Here is a 13542-nt window from a genome sequence, read left to right as displayed (position 1 = left end):
ATATCACTCATATTATTGAACTTTATATATATTACTTTTCTTTTCATCTCTATGGGAAGGCAACTTTTCGTTCAGGGTTCAGGAAAATTACTCAACTGAGAGGAAATATTACCTTTATTTCACTAGAACACATACTTAATGAGCAAATATGAATTTCTTTATAGCATATACATTTATTTAAAATGCTTCAGAGATAAGAGGCTACACTAAAAATGAAAACTTCCAAAGTATAAAGATATTCTGGTTTTTATGTTTGATCTTTTATACTATAGATTATTCCAGTGATTAGGTATAGTTTAAAAATGGTGTTGACATAATAAGCATGAGTAATAAAATCCATTACATTTCCTCAGAAGACACAGTATAATTTAAAACAAAATTTAGTTCACCCAACCTAAAGTGATCAAATTGCTTAAAATTATGATAAAATTAAAAATGTTTAAAAACCATGTTAATGCACTACATTTTTTAAAGGTATCAGGTTGTAAATTGCAAATCCCTTGGTAATAAAAACTCAATTTTCAACATATAAATTAAAATTACAACGGAAATAGGGGAGATTTCACATAAATTCCATCTCTGTATTAACACTATAATCTCTAATGTTCTATTTCCAACCATCCAGTGAACATTTCTAGCACTGCTCTCCCCATCCTGCCTTATTATCTGTTTACATACTTCCCCGCGGTAGGACTGAGGACTCTTTGAGGATGGTGACAGTGTATTACTTATCTGTGGGTCCCAGGTACCGAGCAGACAGTAGGTACTCAGGGTGCATTTCTTCATGGACTGAGGAGATGGAGAACGCCTAGCTGGGGGCCATCCATTATTACCTTGGGAATATAAACTGACTTTGGATCCACTGTCTCATGTCACTGCTTGGCTCAGTTTAAGTTAGCATTTTGGGAATCCAAATAAGATGACTAAAAAACATTATTCTCCCTACACATCTAAAATTTGAATAATCCTTTTTTTAGTTTCTTCTCTTCTTCACATTTGGATAAACGATGCATGTCTGCAAGTGAAATTTAGAACATGAGCACTTTATTTAAACATGAGAAAGTAAATCTTCGGGTGTTAGTCTTGGTCTTCCAGGCCAATTTATCTTGCAAATGTTTTCCTACTAAATTTGGCCCTTGTTATAAAAGTTATAGGATAGAGATTCTAAGTCAGGTCAGAAAAATATCAGGTAATACTTATGGGAAAATAAATTAAAAGAAGAAACGGACAATTGAAGGACCAAACTGCAGGTTAATGTCTACAATAGGGAAAAAACACCAACAAATTGATTATTCTTTTATAAAAAGAATAAAACTTTTATTTGTAAGATGGTATAATTGTCCACATCAAAGTTACAGTATTATCATAGACAGCTAACCAAAAAATATATGAAATACATGAAATTTGAACATATTTGTCAAATCCAAATAATTTTTGTTTTTCAGTTCATGCCACAGCTCATGCACTGAATCATGTATATACTTCACAGGTTGAAAAAGTCTTTCTTATTGTAAATATTTAATAGTAAGTCTTTAGCTGATCAGAAGTGAATTTTAAGAATCAAATATGAGTATAAAACAAATGATCAATAAATAATTTTGTAGTATATTTCAAAAGGTGATGAGGTTTATTGGTCAAACTGATGCCGTCATTTCAGTGGTGAGAGCACAGTTGTTAAGACAGGGTTATGGTAAGCACACACCAGTGGCATTTGCAAGCTCCATCTCCCATAGGTAGTAAAAGGCAGATAATACTACTTTTAAAATGTATGAAATATATCTAACATATATATTTTAAAATATAAAAAGATATAGTGGGTAGATTTTAACTCTCTGTTTGGGAGCTAAAGAATGACTGGATTTTTTAGAAGAAAGCTCTTGAGTGTTACTTTCATTCTAAAAAAACCCCTAAGTTACACAAACTATTTTAATAAAATTGTCAATATTTTATAATAAATACCCTACATGGTTGTTTCTACTAAATGACCTGTCTAAAAGTAAGAAAGGTATTGGAGAACAAGTGAGGAGAAAAAAATAGGAAAGCAAAGCAATGAAAGAAAGATTATAAAATAAAATCTGTGAAGATTTTTAAACACATGAATAATTTATGTATGCATATATATTACGTATGCACATGGAGAGAGAAAAATATAGATTTTAAAACCAAAAAGCATTGTGGGATAAGAAATAAGAAATTAACCCTGCTGAATAAGAACAATCACAGCATTTCATAAGGTGAAAAAAGGAGGAACTACTTAGAAGCTGAATTCATTGAAAATGAGGTCCCATCTGCTCCTCTTCTGCCCACTCACATAACATTGTGGAACTTTCTTCCAGCTTGTGCCAATCAAGTCTACTTTCTTAAAAGCTAAAAATCTCCTTCTTTTCTAGATCATCTGTAAACTATTTTAAAAGAACAATCCCAACATCAAACCTTGGGTCTAAAGTATTAACATAAAAACAAAAACAAAACAAAACAAAAAAAACCCAAGGAAGTGCTTATTTAGTCCTACCCTTTGAGTCTTGTTTCCAGTAACAATGCCTTTCATAATGTCACACCAGCCAAAGCCCAACTGTTCAATTCTAATTCTGCTACACATCTGGCAATCCCCGTAAAATCACATAATGATTTCCAAAGCTTCCTGAAAACTTTATCAGAAATTACATCACCAACAGAGTCATCAATAATTCTTACCATAGTAAGGAAAGAACATTTTCTCGAGTGAGAGCAGGATGAGGTCAATTGTGATATTTGTGTTGGGAGTGAATGTTTGTAATACCCTTTTGAAAGCTGAAAAAGCAATGTCCTATTATCCCTCTAGGGGAGAAATTCAAGAATGAATACATCACTCACTCCCACATGAAATGTTACTACTTTTTGCAGCTGGAAATGCATGAAACAGCTTTTCCTCTAGTGCTTCTTTGCTTTGCCCTGAAGCTTGGCTTTCATAACAGCTCATAAAAAAGTATTGCAATGCAGGGCTTGGAACACATACATTTTGATATAAGACTCCCTTGCAAATCTAAAAAGAAAAAAAAAACTCACCTAAAAAAAATTCCTCAAAGTTTTCAGGGCAGATTCATCAATTTTAAGTGTGGAGCAACATTTTACTACCGAGTCATGACTAGAAACCCATTTTAGGAGGGTGTGACAAGGAAACATAACTATGTGAGACGGAAAAAACACACTCAGAGAAGATCAAGGTTATTTATGTAATAAACTTGACATTTTACTGTTCAACTATCAACAGGCCTGATCTCTCTCTCAGGAGCGTATGCTTAGCTAGCAACAGATACTCTAGTTTGTCAAGAGTGTTATTTGGCATTCAGGTTAGTATTTATATGCATCATTAAAAGATAAATGTACTGTCTTTTTAGTTATCCAAATATCTATTACAGGTCTAATATCTGCCAGATACTCTCTAAAGTACTGCTATATGAAAAGGCCCTGCTTCTAAGGTAGTCACAGACTGGGAGGAAGGCATGCTTGAGGAGGCTGTGATGTGATCTGCATTAAAATCAGCAGACACTCCCCAGTACAGAGATGATGGGAACTGTTGGTAAGTAAGGACATGAGGATGGGGGTCTGGCAGCCATTCTGGACTGAGGCAAAGACACAAAAGCATAAAAGAACATGTAATATTCAGAGAACTCCAAATGGTTTGGTGTAACAAGTACAGGGGACATATGGGGACGTGGCAGTAGATGAGACTCGAGATTTTGGCAGTGCCTCCGAGTGCCTCTTAAGAAATGCCAGGAGGTTCAGACTTTATCCTCTTAGAAATGGGAGCTGTGAGAGGGGAGTGTGCCAGATCAGGACTGAATTTTGGAAGGAGTATTCTGATGGAGCAAATGAACAGAAAGAAGAGCCGAGATGTTTTCAGATGGATAAGAAAAATATTTGGAAATAAAATACTGGGAAAGCAATGGGGGAGAGAATTTCAAGAAAGGAGTGGTCAACAGGGCTAAAAACTGCAGGCAAGTTGTTAAATTAATGAGAATTCCAAGGCCTGAAGGTGTAGGCAAGGCAAGTATTTTAGTCTCAGCTCCGCAGCATGACTCACTCACCAGCTCTGTGATACACACCGGAGGAGGCCCTGAGAACATGGGCCTAGGGGGGCCTCGGGACTGCTCACAATTAACTCCTACCCAGCTGGAGCGGGAAATATTCTTCAGTTTTCTATCATCTAGAATGCTAGGGGCATTTCTGAAATCCTCTTGTTCTGCCCTAGGCATTTGGAAGGAATGTCTAACGGATGGATTGACAAACATGTATTGAGTACCTTCCCTGCCAGGCTACAGGCTTAGAGGGATGAGCCAATACATCTCTGCTCTCATGGAGCTCTCTGTCAGTGGAAGCAACAATAATCAAGTAGTCACACAAATATGGTGCTGTGAGGCCCGTTCAGGGGCGGATCTCACCTAGGGATTTAGGGAAGGCTTCCTTGAGAATGAAGGATTACTGAGCAAGAAATCTGAAGCTAACTAGGCAGAGAGGGGTGGCAAGGTCCAGGTAGAGAACCTTTTGTGCAAAGTCCCTACAGCAAGAAGGCCTATGGTAGGATTTCACTCACGTGGAATATAAAATGGAAAAGGGATGAACGAACTAACAGAACAAAATGAAACAAAAAGAAACTCAGAGATTCAGACAACAGAATGGTGGTTACTAGAGGGGGTGGAGGATGGCAGAAGGCAAATTGGATAGGGGGGTCATATATATGGTAATGAAAGGAAACTAGACTTTTGGTTGTAAGCAAGCAATACAGAGATCAAATTATAAAGCTGTTTTCTGAAATTTATATAGTATTATTAACCACTGTAACCACAATACATTTCATCGAAAAGAAATAGAGCTCTTGCTAAACAAGAAAAAAAAGGCCCCTTGTAAGTAAGAAGGACTAAATGCAGCGGGAGACCAGAGTCAGGGGGACCCGGTGGGGGTACGGCTGAGGCTAGGTGGCAGGCACACCAAGCAGAGGCTGGTGTTCATGGTAATGCATGTGGTCTTAACAAGAACAATGAAAAGCCAGTTCATAGTTTTAATGCTGCTGGAAGGGACAGGGGCATTTTGAGAAGAGCCTACTGGCTGAGGAGTCAGAGAACAGACTGGAAGGAGGCCAGAGTGGATTCGGGCTAATTAGGAAATGATGAAATTTAATGATGGACAGGATATGTCTGGTGAAGGAGACAGAGGTGTCAAGAATACTTTTAAGGTTTCCAATTTGCACATCTAGATGCTATTTAGGGAAAGAGAAAACAATGAAAAGGGTCAGAATTGAAGATGACAAATTCCTTTTCGGATGCTGAGTTTGAAGTGCTTCTGAAATGTTCAAGAAAAGGTGGAAACATATATTATGTATCTCAGTGAAGCGGTCTGAACTGGAGAATAGAAATTTGGCAGACATCCTGATAGCTAGTAACTGACATAAAGACTTGGATGAGTCTATCTTTGGAGAGATTATATAGTGAGAAGAGGGGAGGGCCGTGGACCCTGCCTTGAGGAAGATAATGAGACTACCAAGGAGAGAGATCTGGTTCAACATGTTAGACAAAAACCAGAAACTGAAACTGTGTTCAAGACGGAGGGAACAGTCAACAGTGTCCAGTGCCGTTGAGAAGCCAAGTGAGAGGAGGACTGGATTTGGTAGGCGGACGCTGACTGCTAACTTCAGTGAGTGCTGTTCTGGCAGTGTAATGGGGTCAAGGGCCCAACAGCAGTGGGTGCAGGTGTGGAGTCAGGCAATGTGGAAGTGGTGCAAGCAAAAATAAGCAGCATTTGTGACAACTCTGCCTGTTAGGGGGAGAAGAGAAATGGAGAGGTACCTGGGGGAAAAATAAGATGAAGTGAGGGAACTGTTTGTTTGTCTATCATTAATGGGAACGTTTTCATCATTTTTAAAGAAAGGCAAGGGCTAGGTATTAAAATAAACGTGAGAGGAGGAGTAATCAAAAGTAGAACATTCCTGAGAACATGGGATGTGAAGGAGCCAAAGCAGACATGGGAGCGGCCTGGCCAGGAGGAGGGCAGTCCTCTCCTGAAGCGGGAAGGAAGGGATCCGGTGTGGACACAGGTACTTGTCTCTCCCCTGGAATCCAGATGCTCACCGCTGGTGTCTGAACCACTCCGATGGTCTCCCGCATTTCCACTATTCTGCACAACAGATTACAGTCAGGCCCACCTGTGTCAAACACTGCTTTCACAGCGCATGTTAGGGACTTCTTTTTTAAAAATTGACAGGCTCCGCATCTTTTTCTAACACATCAGATTTAAAATCCTTTGCATGGCCTTTTAATGTCACCCATTTTTATTCACTCAAGCTGTTCCCTGGACTCTAGTCAGGCAGACCCCATGGGAGATCATAAAAAAGCATTCTCTGGCTATTATCAACAAGACAAGAAATAACAAGTGTTGGAGAGGTTGTGGAGAAAGAGGAACTCTTATACACTGCTGGTGGGAATGTAGACTGGTACAGCCACCATGGAAACCAGCATGGAGGTTCCTCAAAAAATTAAGAATAGAGTTTCCAAGTGACCCTGGAATCCCCTCTTCTGGGTATCTAACCCCAGGTTTGAAATCATCTATTTGCAAAGACATATGCAGCTCTGTGTTCACTGCAGCATTATTCACGGTGGCCAAGACATGGAAACAACCAAAGTGTCCTTCAGTAGGGGACTGGATAAAGAAAATGTGGTCCATATATTCAATGGAATACTACTCAGCCATGAGATGAAACACTGCTGTTTGTGACAATATGGATGGATCTTGAGAGTATCATGCTAAGTGAAATGAGTCCTAAAAGGTCAAAAACCATATCGTTTCACTCATATGTAAGATATAAAACTTAAAGCAGTAAACAAACACTCATAGACACAGACAACAGAGGGGAGAGGTCAAAGGAGAAAGAAGGTTGAATATATGATGACATGGAGACTTGACTTTGAGTGGTAAACACATAATGCAATAACACACAGACGATGTATTATAGAATTGTACACTTGAAACCTCTGTAATTTTATTAATGTTACCCCAATAAATTTAATAAAACTTAAAAAAAAAGCAGTCTCAGCTCTGCCTCTAGAGTTTGGCTCAGGCTGTCAACCTTAGCCCACAGCAACGCCCTGGCTTCCTCCTCTCTGTTCTTTCTAGGTTCAGTTCCAATTCCTTTCACAAAGACTCAGCCCCTGCCATCTGTTCCAGTCCCAGTGATACTTTTCCCTTTTATTAATTTCTCTTCCTTAATACTTTTATAATCTTCTAATTATCCTATGTGTTACTTTTTTTCTTCCTCAACCAGATTAAAAGCTTTAGTTGAGGAGAGTCATATATAGTCTTTTATTCCTTTAAGAATTTCTAGTATGTAACTTCTTTTCTACTTAATTCTCTGCCATTTCGATTTCCCTTATTCCTACACCCATATACAAAACAGTCATACCTACTCATTAGGAAACATGATGTCTCCTGGGCTCCATATTTCTAAGGGAGTGTGCACTTTATGTTGTTGCTTTTTTTTTAAATCTCAGTTGTACCACTTTGGCAGCTTGGTGTGGCTGAGGTTGGTTGGAATGTGTCAGGACAACTAAACTTAGCATGTCTGATTGACTGGCTTCCCTCAGCTAATGGGTAGATAGCATTGCTTCCTGCTGCCCACCGGCTGCTATGGATCCTTCTCCCAAAGTGCCAAAACAGGTTCTGGAAATGAAGTGATCTCTCGGTTTACAAGGCACTCTAGAACGAATGAAGTAAAGTAATTATGAAAGTAGCTCTTTAACTATTTTCCTCTCTCCAGCGTGGCAGGCACCCACAAGTTTTTCATTACTTTTAGATATAAAAGTGGTAACTGTCCTTAAGATTTTTAAAATGCAAAAACCTAACTATATTCCTTATAATCACTGTTAATTTCAGGAAGTTCATTTCAGTAAAATTTCCTTTATTTTCAAATCAATACAATGCTATTAACTAGAATTAGTAATAAAAGAGTTCCGAATAAAACATTCGGAAATGTCTAAACTTCTGAAACTACTAAATTTCCAATTAGTACTTCAAAAACTAGTAATAACTTACAGTGAGGCCCACTAGTCTAGGTAAATATCAGAATATAGGAAAATGTAATACCTTAGAATGGTATACTCATCTCACAATTTTATTTCTACAGAGAAAAATAGAAAGTTATTTTCAGTTAGTCACTTTAGCATATGTAAATGTTAAACTGAGCCACTATGCTAGTTATTCTTATTTCACAGAAACACTAAATGGTTTTCAAAGATCTATTTGTCTGCCATTGACAAATGAAGTAGTAAAATAAGGTTTTCAAATTGACACTAAGAAAGAGGTACCACCATTTCTACTCCCTGAAGCACCTTGGCATTCCTGAAGGGCATCCTCAGTTGTGATCACAAATAGGTCTCATTACGATCACATTTTCAACACATTTCTTGCTCTTTACTTCAGGCTATGCTTGTTGCTAGGCTTATAGAAAGCTAAATGGCAGGATGACCTGATGAAACATAAAAACTCTTTTTATAAACACACATCAGTGGTTCTTAACCTTTTTAGAGTGACAACGATCTTGGACCCTCTCCTAGAAAAAAAAAAAGCACCAACAGTATAATGTTGGTAGAGTCCTTTGTAGAACCATCTGGCTGTATGTATCAAAAGCCTCAAAAACATTCATTCCTTCTGATTACACAATTTCAAACTAAATGGCAGGATGACCCCAAGAAACATAAAATCTTTTTATAACCATACATCAGTGGTTCTTAACCTTTTTAGAGTGACAACGATCTAGGGCCCTCTCCTAGGAAAAAAACGGACAAACAGCATAATGTTGGTAGAGTCCTTTGTAGAACCATCTGGCTGTATGTATCAAAAGCCTTGAAAACATTCATTCCTTCTGATTACAAAATTTCAAAACTGGAAATATACGCTACGGAGATCACTCTAATTACAGAAAAGACATTATGTATAAATGTTCCCTGCAGCACACACCAGCAAATAAACTAGCAACAAACAAAATATCTATAATAAGAGAACAGTCAAGAAACTTATCCTGTACTTACATGACTGAATAGTACAGAGCTATAAAAACATTTAAGAAAAATAATTCTTGTGGAAAATCCTTATGATATAATGTTCATTTTTAAAAAGCAGGATGCACACATTGACTATATATATTGTTACACTCTATGATCTCAAATATGAAAAAAAGGCATGGATATGACCATAAGGAAAGAAAGTTAAAAGTAGTACTTGCCTCTGGCAGTGAGATTTTAGATGATAATTTGTCTTATCTCATGGTTTTCCTTATTTCCTATATTGAGCATAGTTATATAAAGCTTTTAAAAATTGTTAAGCTTCTTAAACTGGTTTCAAAAATTATTTATTGAACCAAATGACTATTTAGGAAGCAGTTTATGTAAGCGGAGTTTTTTTCCCCACAAGGTTCTACATCACAGCAAGCTATAAAGTTTGCTGATTGCCGAAGAGATCACTGTACACCATTAATGACAAAACAAAGAGAGAACACACACCAGGCACAGCTGAGAGAAGGCTCTGAGCAATAATACTTACGGTCACAGTGAACTGAGCTGAATGTTCACACACAGGAAAGAACTAGGAATATTTTTCATTTGAGGACATTACCAAACTCTAGGTAACATTAAAAAAAAAAACCTCCTGATTTTACTAAATCTTTTATAAAAAACACCAAAAAACCCTAAACACACACCCCAGAATGTAGTGAATTCAATGATTAATCACTCAATCGCCAATTGTCAATCACTGAAAAGCAGAGTGAATTACATCTAAAACAAGGCCCTCCTGCAGCGAGGCACAAGTCCTGCCTCGCACCTTTACGTGAGGATGATCATCTTTGCAAACAACAACATTGATTATGACACTGTGTTCTCTATTGATCTCTCCTACTCACACCTGCTCCTGGTTCATCTTCAAGATACTTCTTTAAAGGGAGTTAAATTAAAAATTTTTTAAATTATATTTAAAATATTAAAGAGGTTAAATTAAAAGTCCTTATCTTGATTTCTCTCCAAAGCAGGTAAGTATTCATGGCAAATTAGAAAGAAGAAATTAAAAAGAATGGCTGCATTTTAGCATTAATTTTGAGGTCATTTAAAAAATTATATTGTCTTTTAACCACATATTAAAATATATTTGACGTGTATCTGATTTTAAACTATTTAATTTCTAGTTGAGACAACATTATAAAGCAAAGAAAGTATGTTGTTGGCTGCCAAAATTCAGTGCACTGAGAAATGATTAAGTTTTAAAAACTATACAACACACATACTGGAAGTATTTCAAGATCCTCCAGTAAAAACAAAGGCCAGAGATAGATCTTCAAAGTAAGACAATAACAAAGAGTACATTAACAATACACAATGAAAAGGAAGCAGGCATTGCTTTTGCAGAGAGCACTCATCCCCTCACACAAGGGATGAGGGTCAGCAGGCAGAAGGTAAATGGCATCCACAGATGCAAAGGAAAGGGTGGAGTACATCTCTGTGAGCCCCGGGGGGTGGGGTGGGCAGTAACAGAGCAGGCATCCCTCTGCCTCCACTTTCACAGACAGGACAGACTGGCTGTTGGAATGAGTGGGGAGGAGGCCAAGAAAGCGAGGACCTTTCTTCCTCAGAGAATCATGGGATGAAGAATGGATGCTGAGTGTTAAGAGTGTTTTAACAAAGAAGGGTTTGAAGTACAACAGTTCCTAGAACTGATTTACAAGTGCTGCTGAGGCTTGGATAAAATTTTCATTAAAGGATGATTCTCACTGTGAAAAAAATTGTATTACTATTGTCATAAAAAAGATCCAGAGCTAGAAACTAGCAGTCTGGTGCTTTGACCTTAGTGGAGATTTTATTTAAAACACTGATGAGATTGTTCACAGCTCTAAAAGAGGAGTCAGGAATTCCAGTTCCAGCCCATGTCTTCCACTAATTAGCTCTAAAAATCTCAGAAAAATCACAGTTCACTCCTTGGTAAAATGGGGGAAATAATAAGTATCCAGCCTCACTGCTGTCAAGAGGATCAAGTGAGATAATGCCTGGGAGAGCATTTTACATGAAAAGACGTATTTGAATATAACAGATTTAGAAGGGATAGGGGGTAATTTAAAATTTCTAAAGACGTGTTCAGCAGGTAAAAATTTTGACAGTTTCAGATCCATAATTTTAAAAAAGTAGCTGACTTTAAAACAAACCAATACCAGACATAAGTATGGGATACAGATTACTCCAATAACGTTGAGATCTTCCCTGTGCAACAAAGGCTCCGGCAGGCACACGTTCGCTGAGAGCCTGCTAACCACCCGCTGACGCTGCGGAACACGGCGACTGCGGGACCCTGTCATGCGTACTGTAGGAGGCCGACCCAGAAGGTAAAAGGCAGCATTTAAAACCTTTAATGCAATCTGATAGCTTAATTTTATTTCTAAACCAAATTACGGCTTGTATTTTGTATGTTTTTAACATTTTCATTTTTTTCTGTTACTTTACTTATACAGAAGTACTGATTTGTGACTGGATATATAGAAACAAAAAAAAACTAAACAGAAAAGTCTGTGGTTCCTCAGCACAGAGTTTGAGAAGTGGTACTAGAAAGTGTAAAGAGATGAAAACAAAGTGTCTGCCCCTTTTATGACTCATGGTAAAATTTAAGCATATCTCTCACTAGCTCAATCTCTTTGAACAGTAGTAATTAAAGAATGGGTGGAGCCAAAAAGTCTGAATGACACAACATTGAGGAAACCACAATTAATTAATATCCTTGCCTATATAACAAAGTCTGATGTGACAGCAAAACTTGCCAACATTTGAGTCACAGCTGTATTTTAAAACTGGTATATGCCTTTTACCTTTTTCAAAGTCAATCAATTTAATAGCTATTTAACAGTTAATACTATTGAATTATTACTGAAATATTAAAGCTCTCAATAAGTCACATGCTAAGTAAGAAATCCCCCAAGTCTGAATTTAGAAACTTCTTTAGAACATAGTTTTGTTATTTCTATTTGTAGTTCCAAACTTCAATTGATCTCTTAAAAATTCAATTTTCTTTAAAAAAATTGCCTTTCTTACATATATAGAATGGAATATTATTTAGCCCTAAAAAGAGTGACATTTTAGCATTTGCAACAGCATGGATGGATCTAGAGGGTATTATGCTAAGTGAAATAAGTCAGTCAGAGAAAGACAAATACTATATGATTTCACTTATAAGTGGAATCTAAAGAAAAAATAAATAAACAAAATTGAAACAGGCACATAAATACAGAGAACAGACTGATGGATGACAGAGGGGATGGAAGTTGAGGGGCTGGGTGAACACGGGGAGGGGATTAAGAAGTACAAATTGGTAGTTACAAAATATTCACGGGGATGTACAGTACAGCATAGGAAATATAGTCAATAATATTTTAATAACAATGCATGGTGCCAGGTGGGCACTGGAAATATTGGGGGGAGCACTTTGACCACTGTGCTATACACCTGAAACTAATACAAAATAGTATTGAATGTAAACTGTAATTTTTAAAAAGTCACCATTCCCAGTGGAAAAAAATGTGCTAAAGACCTTAACAGGCACCTCACCAAAGAAGGTGTATAAATGGAAAAGAAGCACATGAAAAGATGCTCCACACCATACGTCATCAGGAAAATGCAAATTAAAACAATGAGATTCTACAACATACCTATTAGAATGATCAGAATCCAAACACTGACAACACCAAATGCTGGTGAGGATAAGGAATAATACCAGCTCTCACTCACTGCTGGTAGGAATGCAAAATGGTACAGCCACTTTGGAAGACAGTTTGGCATTTCTTCCTCCCTCCCTCCCTCCCTCTTTCCCTCCCTCCCTTCCTTTCTTTCTAAGGTGGTTTCTTATAAAACTAAACATATTCTTATCACATGATCCAGCAGTCAGTCTTTGGCATTTACCCAGAGCAGTTGAAAACTAATGTCTACACAAAAACCTGCACACAGATATTTATAGCAGCTATATTCACAATAATTGTCAAACTTGGAAGCAACCAAGATGTCCTTCAGTAGGTGGGTGAATGGATAAATAAACCGTGGAACATAAGGACAATGGAATATATTTCAGTACTAAAAAGAAATGAGCTTTCAAGTCATGAAAGGACATGGAGAAATCTTAAATGCATCTTACTAAGAAGCCAGTTGTAAAAGGCTGTATGATTCCAACTATATGACATTTAGGAAAAGGCAAAACCATAGAGACAGTGAAATTGGTGGTTGCTGGGGCAGGAGTAGAAAGGAATGAATAGGCAGAACACAGAGGATTTTTAGGGCTGTGAAAATATTCTGTATGATACTATAATGGCAGATAGTTGCCATCATATATTTGTCCAAACCCACAGAACGTACAACACCAAGAATGAGCCCTAATTTAAACTCTGGACTTGGGGTGGTAATGATGTCTCATTATAGGTGTCAGAGGTGATCACAGATGCACTCTGGTGGGGGACGCTGATGAGGGGTGCATGTGCAGGTCATGGGACATCAA

The 13542-nt window shown here is 37.5% G+C and overlaps 1 protein-coding gene across 2 annotated transcripts in view; it reads right to left on the bottom strand.

The window, feature by feature from the left end:
• Positions 1-13542, bottom strand: part of GALNT7 (polypeptide N-acetylgalactosaminyltransferase 7) — a 119799-nt gene that overhangs the window by 62057 nt on the left and 44200 nt on the right. The window lies entirely within an intron of this gene.

This window comes from Phyllostomus discolor, chromosome 8, assembly GCF_004126475.2.
Source record: "Phyllostomus discolor isolate MPI-MPIP mPhyDis1 chromosome 8, mPhyDis1.pri.v3, whole genome shotgun sequence".
Lineage (NCBI taxonomy): Eukaryota > Metazoa > Chordata > Mammalia > Chiroptera > Phyllostomidae > Phyllostomus > Phyllostomus discolor.
The sequence above is the reverse complement of the archived record's forward strand: the minus strand, read 5'-3'. Positions and strand labels throughout refer to the sequence as shown.